Here is a 14,242-nt window from a genome sequence, read left to right on the forward strand (position 1 = left end):
TGGGAAGAAGCTCTAGTCAGGTTAATTGGAAGTTGGGAGAATGGCCCCTGCCTCAAAGCCACACAATTCAGTCACTGACACCCCCTGAGTCTACCCAGAAATCTACACCCTGGCCAAGCATCTGACTCCTCAGCAGGTGTATGCTCAGCAGGGTGGGGCTAGAGAAAGTCTAGAGTATGGGGCTATTGCTTTTCCCCAGACTGATGCCAGACAAAGGGGAGTGCTGCAACCAAGAAAGACAGTATCTGCAGTACAGAAGAGGGACTCAGTACAGGGATTCTGCTGTCTGTCTCTTCGGCTCTATTCTCACAAACCCCAGATTCTCCTCACATGGCTCTAGTCCTCTCTGCCCACACTCTGCCAAAAGCCAGGCTGAGTAGCTATGAACAAAATTTTGTGCATTGGCCCTAAAGAGGGTGCCTGTGTCTCTCCCTGATAGACAGAAGCCCTGCAAAGCCAGATGTTATGTGGGTGCCACTTCCTGGTTCTGGTGCTCTGAGCTGGGGAGCCCAACATTGGGTTGAGACCCATACTTCTCAGGGGGATCCCCACAGCTGAAAAATCCCTCTTGAGCTTCAGCTGCTGCCCATGGGAGTGGAGCCAAGCACTTTTCACATCCCAACCCTTCTTACCAGTTTCAAGGTGGCTTCTGTAAATCCTTGGTTGTAAGACTTCTCTTCAACTAATATTTAGTTGGCTATTCAGGATGATTGTTCTATAATTTAGTTGTAATTCCAGTTTGGTCCTGAAAGTGAATATAGCTTCTAGCCACCCTGCTGCCATCTTGGATTCTCTGTAGTTGAGTTTTAAATGATGTTGGCACATTCATGGATGGGGTTCTCAGGTTGTCTGCCTATAAGGATAGACCTCGATCACAGTGTTTGAGTTGCTGTGCAGCAGCTACTTCCTGAGATGGAGTTGTTCCCAGCAGGGTCTGGTCCTGCCAGAATCCCTCTTTGGTTATGCTGCTTGTATGGCTAGTTGGGTGGAACTCTGGTATGGTCTGAAGCCCACCTCTGGTTGCATTGATTCTGGGTCCACTTTGGTGGGGTTCTGGTGCAGGCCAATGTCAGACACTGTGTGGACTTGGGCTATCTGTCTGGAGCTACCATGCTATTCACTGTGTGTGGCTGGCTCTGATGGGCTTAGTTGTGTGTGGAAGGGGCCAAGCTACTGACAAGTGTTGGCTTCCTCCAGCTCTGAGGTGGTGGCAGATTAATAAAAGGTCCACCCTGAGGTCCTTCTTTACCTTTTGCTACTTTGCCACCCTTTGAGGTTGTCTGGTCTTCCTCCAGGGTATTTTGAAGACTATAGAGTGGGCTCAAGCTGGCCACAACCCACAGACCCTTCCATAGGTATGAGTTTGGTAGGGCAGTTTCTAGTAGACTTCTTCCTCTTTCAGGTGGACAGAATCCCTGCTGATTTTCACTGTCAGATGCTATGCGAGCTCCTCTTCCAGGCTGTGGTGCTTTGGGTTGGGGATTCTGTCATGGGCTTAAGACCTCAAACTTCTCAGGGATACTTTTACAGCCGATATATCCCTCCAGATTTTTAACCACCACACATGGGTGCAGGGGCCAGCTCTTTCTGCATCTCTGTCCTTCTTACCATTCCTTATGTGGCTCTTCCTGTAAATTCTTGGTTATAATATTTCTGTTCAGTTGTCCTTTAGTTGGTTATTCAGATTGCTCTATAATTTAACTGTAAATCTAGTTTGGCACCAGGAATGGATGAATGTAAGTTCTACCTACCCCACAGACATCTTGGAATCTAGAACAGAATTTTTGTAGCTCTTTGATTTAGTCTACTAATAGACATGCATAATAACTAATAATAAAATGTAATTAAAACATTGTACTTTATCTTAATCCTTTCATAATCTATTTTTGGATTAATTATACCACTCTTTTGCTTCTCAGTATAACCTTTTTATAGTAGGAAAGATGCTATTATTATCATCTCTATTTTTTAAAGTGAGAACTGAGGTTCAGAGACATGTGATGATTTGCACACTGCCACAGAGTTAGTTTCATTGCTCCAGGACCCAGAATACTCATTTGCTAGGGAGTGTGATTCCTTGTCCTTCCCCTTCATGCCCCTGTCAGCACCAGGTCTCTCATTCCCACCAGAAATTCCAAATGACTCAGACCAAAGTTGCCCAAGAGAATCTATATGGCTTTGATGCATGAGGTGTCCTCTATAAATCATGGTCCATGGCCGCACATGCTTACTGGGGCTCCAGGCTGAATGGCTGCTCAGAGATCTAATCACTGTCCTGGTCTTAGACCACTGCAGTGAATCTTACATCGGAGCTGCAAGTGCTAAAGCAGAGATGCTGGTGGCAGAAGGAGCTTTCTGAGAGTTTGGTGGAATAAATTACTCAAACACTTGGGTTTTTCTGAAAGCAGTGAAATTTTATTCCTGGTATGATACTGTGATAAACAAAATGTAATCTACAACATTGTCCAGCTCATCCAAATCGTATCTGCATTTTCCATGTAAGTAATTGAGAAAAAAATTGCAGAGACTTTCTGGAGCATTATCTTATTTGGATCCGATTTTAGACAGAACACTGAGTATTTCATACTGAAGGCAAGTGTATAGTAGCTGTAACTGCAGGCGGACTGCAAGGTGAAGTTGCTCCCCTATACAATCACACATGCAAATGTGTAAAGCTACTCAACAATTTCCCCTTGCAGCTGCCCATTTTATTTCTTGCAAAACTGGTAATGATATAAGCAGTTGATTATGGTTTACAATAGCAATAAACCTCTCACAATTGGTTGTTTCCAAAATAAATAGCCATTCTGTTAAATGTTAAATAACAAGTCATAAACTGCTGAAAACAACCAATTTCTTGTGGATTATTGCCTGAATAAATTTCAAGAGGAATGGCAGATCATTAAGCTGTGAATGCCACAGATCAAAATCATTGAATTAAAAAATCAATCAATTAACTAATCCACCAAAAAAACTCTTCCATTTATAATCCAATCTCATCACATATTGTATTGTATCTTTAGATCTTTTCCTTTGCTGGTCATGGTTAGCTCTATTCTTGCCCAAATCCTCCCATACTTTTTTAAAGATTAAAGAGTATCTATCCTGGTGGTTAAATTTGCCCATTTTGCAGGCATGGGATTTCATTCAGCTGTATTTAATAAGCACCATATTTAAAGTCCACAATATCCCAATTAATAAAAGACAGACTTGTTCACTAAGTTAAACATTTGAGTCAAATATATTCAAACTGCAGCCTTAATAGAGGCTGTTCTTGCAAGAGGAGCCAACTTCATTGGGGTGATTGACAGAAGATTCCTCGCCATAGCAACCAGGGTTATCTCTCTGGAATAACAATATTAACCTCCTTCATGACCAGTTTTTCATCCTTAAGTATAAAAGGCAGTTGCATGCATCTTGTGTGATTCTTTATTTTTGAATGAAGACTTAGCACTTAGCTAAAAATAGGACAAGATGCAGAGAAAACAAATTAATTTTGAAGTACTTCTAAAATAAAAAAAGCATTACAATGGGTCTTGTAGCAAGACAGTTAAAGGGCAGGAAGGGTGATGGCAGATTCCTATTCATATGCTGCCTCCGAAATAGCCAGTGCATTGATTTGCTTTGTGCTGTCATAGGCTAGGGTGAAGAGTTTTTTCAGATTTTATTCCTAGCTTATTCTTTGACCTCAAATCCCTAGTAAATGTGTACATGCGCGTGCGCGCGCACACACACACACACACACACACACACCTCTTACCTGTTATCTAGTCTAAAGTAATGAATGATCTGTATAAAATAGTATGAAAATGCATATTCTATCTGGAAAAACATGCACGTCCTACCATCTTTTTGAAAGAAATTGCTAAATGGATCCTAAACCACCTCCTCTGCCTTACATCTAATGTTCGGTGGAAGCTGTAGACATCATTGTCTTAACATGTCACTGAATTACCTCCCCAGCCCCTGGCAGAGAGGCTGTGCCAATGCTCTGGACCTGACTTCGCCTGCCAGTCTCTGCAAGTGAAAAGTGTGGTGCACGAGCCCTGAAGAATGTGGGGGCTGGGACTAGGAAAGACAAACTGTAACCTGGCTGGGCCACCACTGAGTCCTGCTCTCTTTGTCTCTGATCTCACCTGAAGTCCATTTCCCTTTGGGTCTTCCCAGCGTTAATTGCAATTGCTACTTGGAGAGGTTGGGCAAGCTTTCTTGAGGCTTGTGTATCATTCAAAGTCACAATCTTGAAACCCAAGGCCTCAGAGAACTCCAGTCCTCTGCTGAGGGAAGGCGTAGGGGCGGGGGTGGGTTGGGGTTGGGGGGAGAAGAAAGCTGCCACTGGGGCCAAAGCAAGAGGAATCTGGGAACATGACACCTAAAGAGTGAAACAGTGTGTGGCCAAAGAGGGGAAGAGGCAGTCCGGCAGTATTGTTCCAGGTGAAGCTCTGACCTGGTTTGGATTTTAAGCAAACAAACTACCCAAAGGCATGACAAATGGATTTTGAAAGGTGTTCTGTAAAGCAACTTTATACTAAGTTTGGAAATAGGAAGAACTCCTTGAGATCCCTATTGTATTAGACGCAAACATTGGAGGCCTCCTAATATTCCCTTCATGACCACCTTATTTCTGGAGATGCTGCCCATCTCCCCAACCACCACCACCAGCTTTGTTGCCTTTGCCAAGTTCTGGAACTGCCTGGACTCTAAGTTGAGCCCTGAGCCTCACAGCCTCTTCCCAGTTGCTCTCCAGTCCAGAATTTGGATACAACGAATGCCTCAGCGATGGGCATGGGACCTTGTTTCCTGAGTGGCTCCTGAGGGAACAGATAACACCCAGGAGGGCAGGTCTTGCTTCCCTGGAAGTGAACCTGGACAAGTTACCTGAGGATTCGTTGTCTTCACCTTGAGGTGCATTTTCTCCTGGAAAACCTCCTGCAGAAGCCCATGGGGCCAAGGGGACACAGCCTGTTCTGGCAGCTTACGGAGAAGCAGTGTCCAAGGCAGCACCATTGTATCTCATGCTTCCTGTCTTCCCTGTCTCTCTTCCCCTTCCCTCCCATGCCCTCTTCCAGGGTTTTACTTCCCAAATAAAGTAGCTGCACTGTATCCTTGCCTGAATCTCTGCATGGGGGCGGGGGGGGGGGCGGGCGGTACTGAGAAAACTACCTAGAGCAGTCACACTCAGGGCGGTGGCAATGTTCTCTAAACAGCATTTTAGGGAAAGGACTGGGTAGTGAAAAGCATTGCCCTTCTCTCTGAATGAGTCCAAAGTCTCCCCTTCATTTGCTAGATGATTCTCTTTTCATTGCAGCTACCTTCGGAAGTTACAATTTTTCAGAAGGCTAAGATTTGAGGAAGGGTTGGTTCACCATTTTAAAAAGTAGGGTATGGGCCTTTCTTATTCATTGACAAAGGGTAAACTTGGAGAAAACTAAGCTTCACTGTAGTCAAGGTGTTTGCAATTAGTTTCTCTTTAAACAGAAAAGAAATTTCTTTTAAAAGTCAGAAGAAGCCCTAGCTGGTTTGGCTCAGTGGATAGAGCGCCAGCCCTCGGACTGAATGGTCCCAGGTTCAATTCTGGTTACAGGCACCTACCTAGGTTGCAGGTTCGATCCCCAGCCCTAGTCCAGGCGCCTGCGGGAGGCAACCAATCAATATGTCTCTCTCACATTGATGTTTCTCTCTCTCTGTCTCTGCCCCTACCTTCCACTCTCTCTAAAATTCAATGGACAAATATCCTCAGGTGAGGATTAACAACAACAACAAAAGTCAAAAGAAAAATAGTTCATTGCAGCATTATTTACAATAGCCAAGACATAAAAGCAACCCAAGTGCCCACCAATAGACAAGTGTGTAAAAAAGCCATGGTGCATATACATGATGGATATTATTACTTGGCCATGAAATCTTACCATTTGTGACAGCATGGATGGACCTAGAGGGTATTATCTATAATAATAAAAGTGTAATATGCTAATTAGACTGGACAGCCAAACAACCTTCTGGATGCTCTTCCAGACATCCTTCTGGACAACCTTCCAGATGAAGCTGGGGCTGCAAGGGCTGAGCCCCTTGCACAAATTTCGTGCATTGGGCTTCTAGTAAGTGAAATAAGTCAGAAAAAGACAAATCCCATATGATTTCACTAATATGTGAAATCTAAAGAACAAGATAAACAAAATTGAAACAGACTCATAGACACAGAGAACAGACTGATGGTTACCAGAGGGAAGGGGACATGGGGGACTAGGTAAGAAAGGTGAAGGGAATAAGAAGTACGAATTGGAAGTTACAGAATAATCATGGGGGTGTAAAGTACAGCATAGGGAATATAGTCAACAATATTATAATAGCTACATGTGGTGTCAGGTGGGTAATGGAAATATAGGGAGGGACACTTGTAAAGTATATGATTGCCTAACCACTATGCTGTACACCTGAAACTAGTACACAGTACTATTGAATTTAAACTGTAATTGAAAAATAGAATGTAAAAGTTCTTTTTAAAAATTACGAGAATAGTAGCAACAGCAGCAAATCCTGAGTTGCAAATTGCTGGTGTGTTCGAATTGAGGAGACCCACTGCCTACCTGTACACACACAGAGGCGGCACCGCCTTCCCTGGCCCAGAGGAGAAAAAGCAGATGCCCTTCCTTTTCCCCTCAATGCTCTCCTCAGAAGTCTTGCTAACGCTGTGCCTCATGGAAACATTTCATTATTTACAGGTGTGTTGGTTTATTCATGCGTCGGGCCCAGCCACCCTGTGATCTCTCTGTTTTGTGGAGTCTGTATGTGACTGCTTGGTTGCAACTGGTGCTAATGAGGCCAATGTCTGGGTTCCATCACCACAGGGGCCAGTTAACTCTACTCTGCTCCACCGCCAGAGGCTGCACCCAACCGCTCTGGCTGGGGCTTGCGTGTGGCCCACTGGGCAAGGGCACTGGGGGGTCAGGTGGTCCCCACCTCTAGTGAAGGATTGCCACTCCCTGACCATCTTCCCGCTCTACAAAGGTCCGGGATGACCTGCTTGATCCTCTCTGAGGTGTTTGTGTATGTGTTTTCAGAATTTCCCCCTTTCATTCGATCGCTTGTATTTACCAAGTGCCTATTATGAATTAAGGACTGGGACACACTTCTTTTGCTTCCATTCCCTCGCTTGTTCATTCTTTATAAACATCGTCCCTGGGGGTGGGGCTGAGGGGAGATCGGTGGACATGAGAAAAGAAACTAGATGGAGTTACAGATTTTTATAGTGTTTTGTGAAAATACACAAGAAAAAATTATTATCTACTCACTCAACAAATATTTGTTGACTATCATGTCTTGGGCAGGAGGGCTACAGCAGTGAAACAAAACAGACTGAATAACTCCCGCTCTGTGGAGTTTATGTTCCCGTGTGGGGGCTGATGAACAGCAAATGAGAAAAGCTGGTAAACAGTATGTATGTATGTTACTGGATAAGTACAAAGGAGAAAAGGAGAACCGGACTGGGGACGGAAGTTGCTGGGAATGAAACTATAATTATAAATACGTCAGTCAGGGCAGACTTCACTTGCAACAAGGACCTGAATGGGGACAGAGTGAGCTGTTAGGGAGCATCCCAGGCAGAGAGAACCACAAAGGCAGAAACCACGCAGAGGGGGTGTGCACGGCGTGTGAGGCAGCCGGGAAGAAGGGAGGAATGCTGTCAGGAAGGTCTGCCGGCGCTGTGAGGGCTTTGGCTCCTTGCTTCTGGAATCAGAAAAGGCTTCATAAAGACCTGACTTTGGAGCGAGCTCGCACAGGCAAAGTAGTGTTGACACATTTGTCTGCATCCCATGTGATTTGGGAGATGGCATGTGCACGTGCCGGGGTGTGGTTTCAGACTTGAAGACTGTGTGGTTAGCACCTGCTCCCTGCCCCACCCTTTGCCCCCCACTGTTCCCCAATGCCACATGCTACAGCCTAGGAGTCACGTGGACACATGGTGGGGGTCCACACAACAACTGGGATTATTTTAGTCACCAGCCAGGCAGGTGGGGGCTCAGAACAGATACAAAGGAATAAGAAATTGAGTCATTTCTTTCCCTGTAAGTTATGGTCCTCTATTCATGCTTGCCAAAGAAGCATGTGAAAATTACCAAGCAAGGCAGCCCAAGGCCAAGTGAGTCAGAGAGAAAGCAGACACTCCCTGAGCTCTAAGCAGGAAGGGGTCCCCTCAGAACTACCGGGAGGCCTTGGGAAGGGTAATAGAGAATTCTAGAGGCCCAGTGCACAAAATTCATGCATAAAATTCATGCACGGGTAGGATCCTTAGCCGGCAGGGGCCTCCCTTCCCCTGGCTGCCTGCCACCACTGCTGGCCAGGGTGGGGCCAGCCGGCCCTGCACCCTGGTCGAACTCCTGGTCGAACTCCTGGTGGAGGGAACAATTTGCATATTAGGCTATTATTATATAGTATGTAGAGGAGGGGTGACAGGCAAGTGTGTCTGGATGCTTAGATGAGATGTGGGTCCGTGAATAGGAGCAGTGAGAGCGTTTCAAGTCTATGTCCCTGTGAGGGACAGTAGGATATTAGACATATTTGGGGGTCAGGAAGAGGATTTCCCAGGCTATGATGGGGTGACTGTGTTGGGAAAGAGCAGGTAAAGGGCTGAGAAAGAGGGGCAGATTGTGGAAGTCCAGGCTGAGAAGTTCTGACTTTTTCTGAAGGCGATTCTCTGCTTTGGGTGGCAGGGCTGTAGCAGACAGAACTGTGCCTGTTTCCTTCATGCATATGTATGTGTATGTGGAAGCCTTGCCAGATATAAAATACAGGAGTCCCCATTAAATTTGAAGTTCAGACAAACAAAAGATGCTTTTTCAGTATAAGTATGTCCCACGAAATATTTGAAATCTAAATACAGGACACCCAGGCTAATTTGAATTTCAGATAAACAATAGGCAAGGCAATTTTTTTAGTATAATTGTGGCCTATTCAATATTTGAAACATATAGTAAAAAAAAAAAAATCCATTGTTTATATGAAGCTCACATTTAACTGAACATCGGGCATTTTGTTTGCTAAGTCTGGCAACCCTGGTATGTGGTGTTTAATCAATGCTGCTTTCTGATGCTGTGGACTCCAGAGCAGAACCCCTCTCCTGCTCCACTAACTGGCCTGGACAGCTCTGTCCCCAGCAGCTCATTTCTTGGTCACCCTTAGGTGCTTGCTCAGCTCACTGATGGTTCCAGTCTGTGAGTTACTTGTGAGAACAGTCAGGCCCCCAGCTGCCTCCCAAGGGTCAGCTAAAGCTCCCCAAATCTGCCTCTCTAGAGCACAGAGTAGGAACCCTGACTTTCGCCAGCAGAGCTGTCACAGAGCTGAGAATCGATAGGCAGTCCTGATGTGCAGGGTGGGCTGGCATACCACCGGCTACCCTGAGCCAGTATTGATTATGCAAGCGGGCTGTCTGTAAACCAAGCAGGCATGCTGAAATGGGATGACTCTTCAAATATCCCTCAAAGTCTCCCGGGCTCAGAGGGAGAACCAGCAAGTTCTCTCACTAAAGAGCCACCTTGGGGAGCTGCACCATATCCTCTTTTTCTCTTTTCAAATGCAAAGACGAGGGGGAAAAAACTCATAACAGTCTTCTCTCCATTGGGACACTCTTAAATATGGGTCATTATTCAGTTTAAGAACCAAAGCACAAAACAGAAAAACTAATAGAAATTGCACTGAAAGCCTAGAATGTGCTGAGCATTAGGTATGTGTTATGGGGTTTTATTTATAGTAATTTTATGAGATAGATATTACTGTACCATTTTTCAGATTAAAAAATGGAGACTGACCCAGGCTCTTTGTGAGGGACAGGCAGCCTGTCAGCTTGGTTCAAACCCATGTCAGCTTGACATGCTTGTGACACTGAATGCCTGCTGAAGGAGCTGGATGTGTTGCATACACCACTGGTCTGTCTGGCTAGGCTGCCTTTAAAATTCCTAATTGACAAATATCCTCTGACGAACTGTCTCTCATTGCTCTCTTTTTGCAAAAAGATTAGGTGCCTCTCTCTGCTCTCAGATGATTTCCTTCTCATCTGTGCTGTAGAAACTCCCTCGTTGTGTTGTAAAAAGCATTCACCTTTTTGCATCTCCATTTATTCCTGCGGTCCTCAAGGTCAGAGTCAAAGTCTTTCTTTAAGAACCATGTCCTTCTCTACCTACAGAATCTAGAATATTGCTTGGCACACTGTAGACTCTCAATAAATATCTACTATTGGATGCTATTACTGTATTTATAATTCTCTTTTCCCATTTGGTTAGAGAGCTCCAAGGATACTGTCTTGTGGATGTGTTTAATTGTCCCTGCTGGTCTTCTGCATTCTTAACTATGGTTTTCCACTGAGTTTTATATTTGCCTGTTTTCACTGAGCATTCATCTATTCAATAACAATACCGATAGAAGGTTCTTCCATGGTTGAATAATTGGACAAACATGGTTGCCAAAATGGCTGTATTTGCAGAAGCCCAAGCTGACCTTCTCAACTGCACTTCTCTATGATTTGCTGGAAGGGTTTGGGGGAAGCAAACCCAATAGGAGGCCTAACTTCCTGGACTTAAGACCAATGTGTTTTCAGTCACAGTGATATAGGGAAGGAGCTAGAAGATGCCAATGAAAGAGGATGACAGATTGGTTCTGATCCTACCTTTTCACTAAAGCTTCTTAGAAAATGTCATCCTATTTTTGAAAAGAGCACGTGTTTCCATAAAACCTTCCAGGAAGTAGATAGGCAACTTTTCTCATGATTCTGCTTCCAGAAGGAAATGGTATAAAGAGAAACATGTGAGGCCATGGGTACCCTGGTCCTCAGGGGTGAATGGGCTGTGGAGCCCATAGTCAGAACTCATGGACAGGCACTGGCAGAGGGCTGCATGGACTGGGAGCGCAGCCACCCGAACCTCAGGCCTAAGGAAGTGTATACATGGAGATTACAGCATTGAAATGTTCTTCCGCAGGTTTAAGGTCCTTCGAGGGTTTTGTAACTAACAGTGATTGCACACTGGCTGTTTTTCTTCTAGGAACCGTCTGGGGTGAAGATGACTGTGACAGAAATCTGGGCTTATTCCTTTATTATTATTATTATTATTATTATTATTATTATTGTTTAAAGTATTCCATATGTCTCCTTTTCCCCTGATTGCGGGCCCCCCCCGCCCCGCCCCCGGCCTTGTTCTTGCTGACAGAGTTAATTTTGGTCTGTGTCTCTTCTGCACAAGAAGGAGGCCTGAGCTGCACTCAACGCCTTGAGAACAAGTCTGCAGGTGAGTTCGTCTCTCTCATCTTCATCTTTTTCTTGCTTTTGTTACTGTACACATTTCAGAGATGTCAGTATTTTTTAAGGCTCCACCTTGGGGAAAGCTCAAGAAATGGTCTGTGTTAGCCTTGGTGAGGTTGAGACAGCTTTATGCATAAGAGTGTGGCTGTTTATTGATCCCATAGAATAAGAAACCATTTGGAATATCCTGCCTGTGAGAAATGTAACCCTGCACCAGCCAAAGTCATTTGTCTACCTCCACTGTTGAGAGAAGAATATTTAAAATTCTTCACCTGGGAGGTACTTCTTCAAAAGAATATTTCATGCAAACGAATACACTTCTTGGACTTGAATTAGAATTTGGATTAGAAAAATGAGCTTGTTATGTCTGGGCCTACATTTTGTAAGAGACCATCTTGAGAATGAGAATGTGGATTACTCAAGGGTTTCTTGTGTATGCTCTATCTTGGAGTAGGTTTCAGATACAGTTTGCTCCACATCCCATATGGGGGGTTTGGAGTTTGAACTGATTTAAGGCTACATGTTGCTGGGGAGGAGTTCAGCATTTTAAAATAAAATGTTAAAATATGCTGGCAAGAACAGTTCTCAGTTCCCACCATGGAAGTTTTATAGCTAGTTGCTGGGGGGGAAACATTCCAAATATTAAAGTCAGAGATTCATATTTTTGTACACATTTTGAATTTGGGAGAACGTTACACTTTTCTCCAAAGGTTTTGCTTTGTTTTATAAAACTAGCCAGGTTCTATGAAATGCACTTTCAACTCAGATTTTAAGTTTCTAGTGGCCCCCAGGGAGCTCTGGCAGCCAGCCCAGTTACCATCACACCCAGGGAGCAGCCTGGAGACCCAGCAGCCACCAGACACCAAGCCCAGCACCATGGGCAGCAGCACAGGGAGGGATGGTCCCGGCGGCCTCTCATCAGTGGTGCCTGCCAGCAGGAACAAGAAGGTCATCACGATGGAGGTTTGGGGAACAGTGAAATGATTCAATGTAAGGAACGGATGTGGTTACATTAACAGGAATGACACCAAGGAAGATGTATTTGCACACCAGACAGCTATAAAGATGGGTGACCCCAGGAGGCACCTTTGCCGTGGGAGATGGAGAGTTTGATGTTAAAGGAGAAATAGGTGCGGAGGCAGCCAATGCCATAGGCCCTGGTGGAGTTCAAGGCAAGGCAGGAAATGTGCAGCAGGCTGTAGCCATCATAGACATTATACACCTCGCAGGGCTCTCCACGCAATTACCAGCAGAATCACCAGAATAGTGAGTGGGGAGAAGCATGAGAGATCAGAGAGCTCCCGAAAGCCAGGCCCAACAACCCTGACCTTGCCGCAGGCTGCGATTCCCACCTTACTGCAGTGGGAGACCCTCTGGGCCCACAGTCTTGCAGCCCACCTGTGCAGGGAGGAGGGGCAGAGGGTGCTGACAACCAGGGGGCAGGGGAGCAAGGTAGACCAGTGAGACAGAATACGTATGGGGGCTATAGACCCTGATTCCTCGCCAAGGACAGCCTAGAGAGGACAGCAATGAAGAAGATAAGGAAAATCAAGGCCATGAGACCCAAGATCAGCAGCCACCTCAACGTCGATCCCGCCACCGCAACCTCAGTTACTGACTGACACAGACGCCCAGGAAACCCTAAACCACATGGCGGCAAAGAGACTAAAGCAGCAGATCCACCAGCTGAGAATTCGTTGGCTCTCAAGGCTCAGCAAGGCAGGCTGAGTAAATGCCGGCTTACCATCTCTGTCATCACCCAGCTTAGTCATCCCACACGCAGACATGAATATGAAATTCCATCAACAAGACATGAACCAAAGGTTAGAGCTGAAGACGTTAAGTGCTTGCTTTTTGCCCGTTGACCAGATAACTAGAACTATCTGCATTCTCTATGCAGCAGGTTTTTTGGTTTTTGTTTTTTTACTATTTTTCATCATTTTATTCTTTTTAGACATCTCTTTTTGGTAATGGCAAATGTATTTTTGTTTGTTTTTAAAGCCTGGCTTTTCTCAATACACCTTTAAAGGGTTTTAAATGGTTTCATATCTGCTCAAGTTGAGATTCTTAAGAACCCCATTTTTAATTTTTAATAAAGTTTACAGCTTGATTTTTTTCAAAAAATTCAACAACCTGCATGCACCTGTTAATAAAGATACACTGAGGTACTAACTCGCAGGCCTCAGGTATGATCTTATTTGGAAATAGAGTCATTGCAGATCAAGTCAGTTCAGATAAGGTCCCACTGGCGTAGGGGGGCCCTAACCCAATAACACTGGTGTCCTCATGCCAGGAAGGCTGCCTGCACACAGCAGCACACAGGGAGAGCACCGTGTGGTGATAAAGGCAGAGGTTGCCGTGACGCACAGACAAGCTAAGGAGTGCTGAGGAGGGCTGGCGACCAAGCGAAACGTGGAAGAGAAGAGGAAGGCTCCTCCCTTAGAGTCTTCAGAGAGAGTGTGGCCACCTTGACTTTGGACTTCTAGCTTCCAGAATTGTAAGGACATAAATGTCAGTTGTTTTAAGTCACCTGATTTCTGGTACTTTGTTTCTGAAGCTGTAGCAAGCCAATCCACCCTCTGATGGCCCTTACGGCTGGATTGTAATTGCGTTTCTTTGTGAGCGGATCTGATCTCACTCAGTGGGCTGGAAGCTCCTCGGGTTCCCAGAGCCAACGCAGACCACAGTACACGGTAGTAAATATTGGTTGAATGAACACATTTTAGGAGATTAGGTCTTAATGGTATATTAAATACAAACAAATATGGTATGAGAATTAGCAAGGGAGAAATGCCTGCTTAGATTGGTGCGTGTATTTTATTCATAACAACATCATATAATCTCATTTATGATTTGCATAATTGAACTATTTCACTGTAATTTGAAACCCAAATCAGTGGCCTCTTTCTACAACATGAATGAAATAAAACCAAGTTCTTCACCTCCTCTCTG

The 14,242-nt window shown here is 44.9% G+C and overlaps 1 pseudogene; it reads left to right on the forward strand.

Moving 5' to 3' along the window:
• Window positions 1-12,034: 12,034 nt before the first annotated feature.
• On the forward strand, window positions 12,035-13,155 carry LOC102423238 (annotated as a pseudogene).
• The last annotated feature ends 1,087 nt before the right edge of the window (window positions 13,156-14,242 follow it).

This window comes from Myotis lucifugus, unplaced genomic scaffold (assembly GCF_000147115.1).
Source record: "Myotis lucifugus unplaced genomic scaffold, Myoluc2.0 scaffold_7, whole genome shotgun sequence".
Classification (NCBI taxonomy): domain Eukaryota; kingdom Metazoa; phylum Chordata; class Mammalia; order Chiroptera; family Vespertilionidae; genus Myotis; species Myotis lucifugus.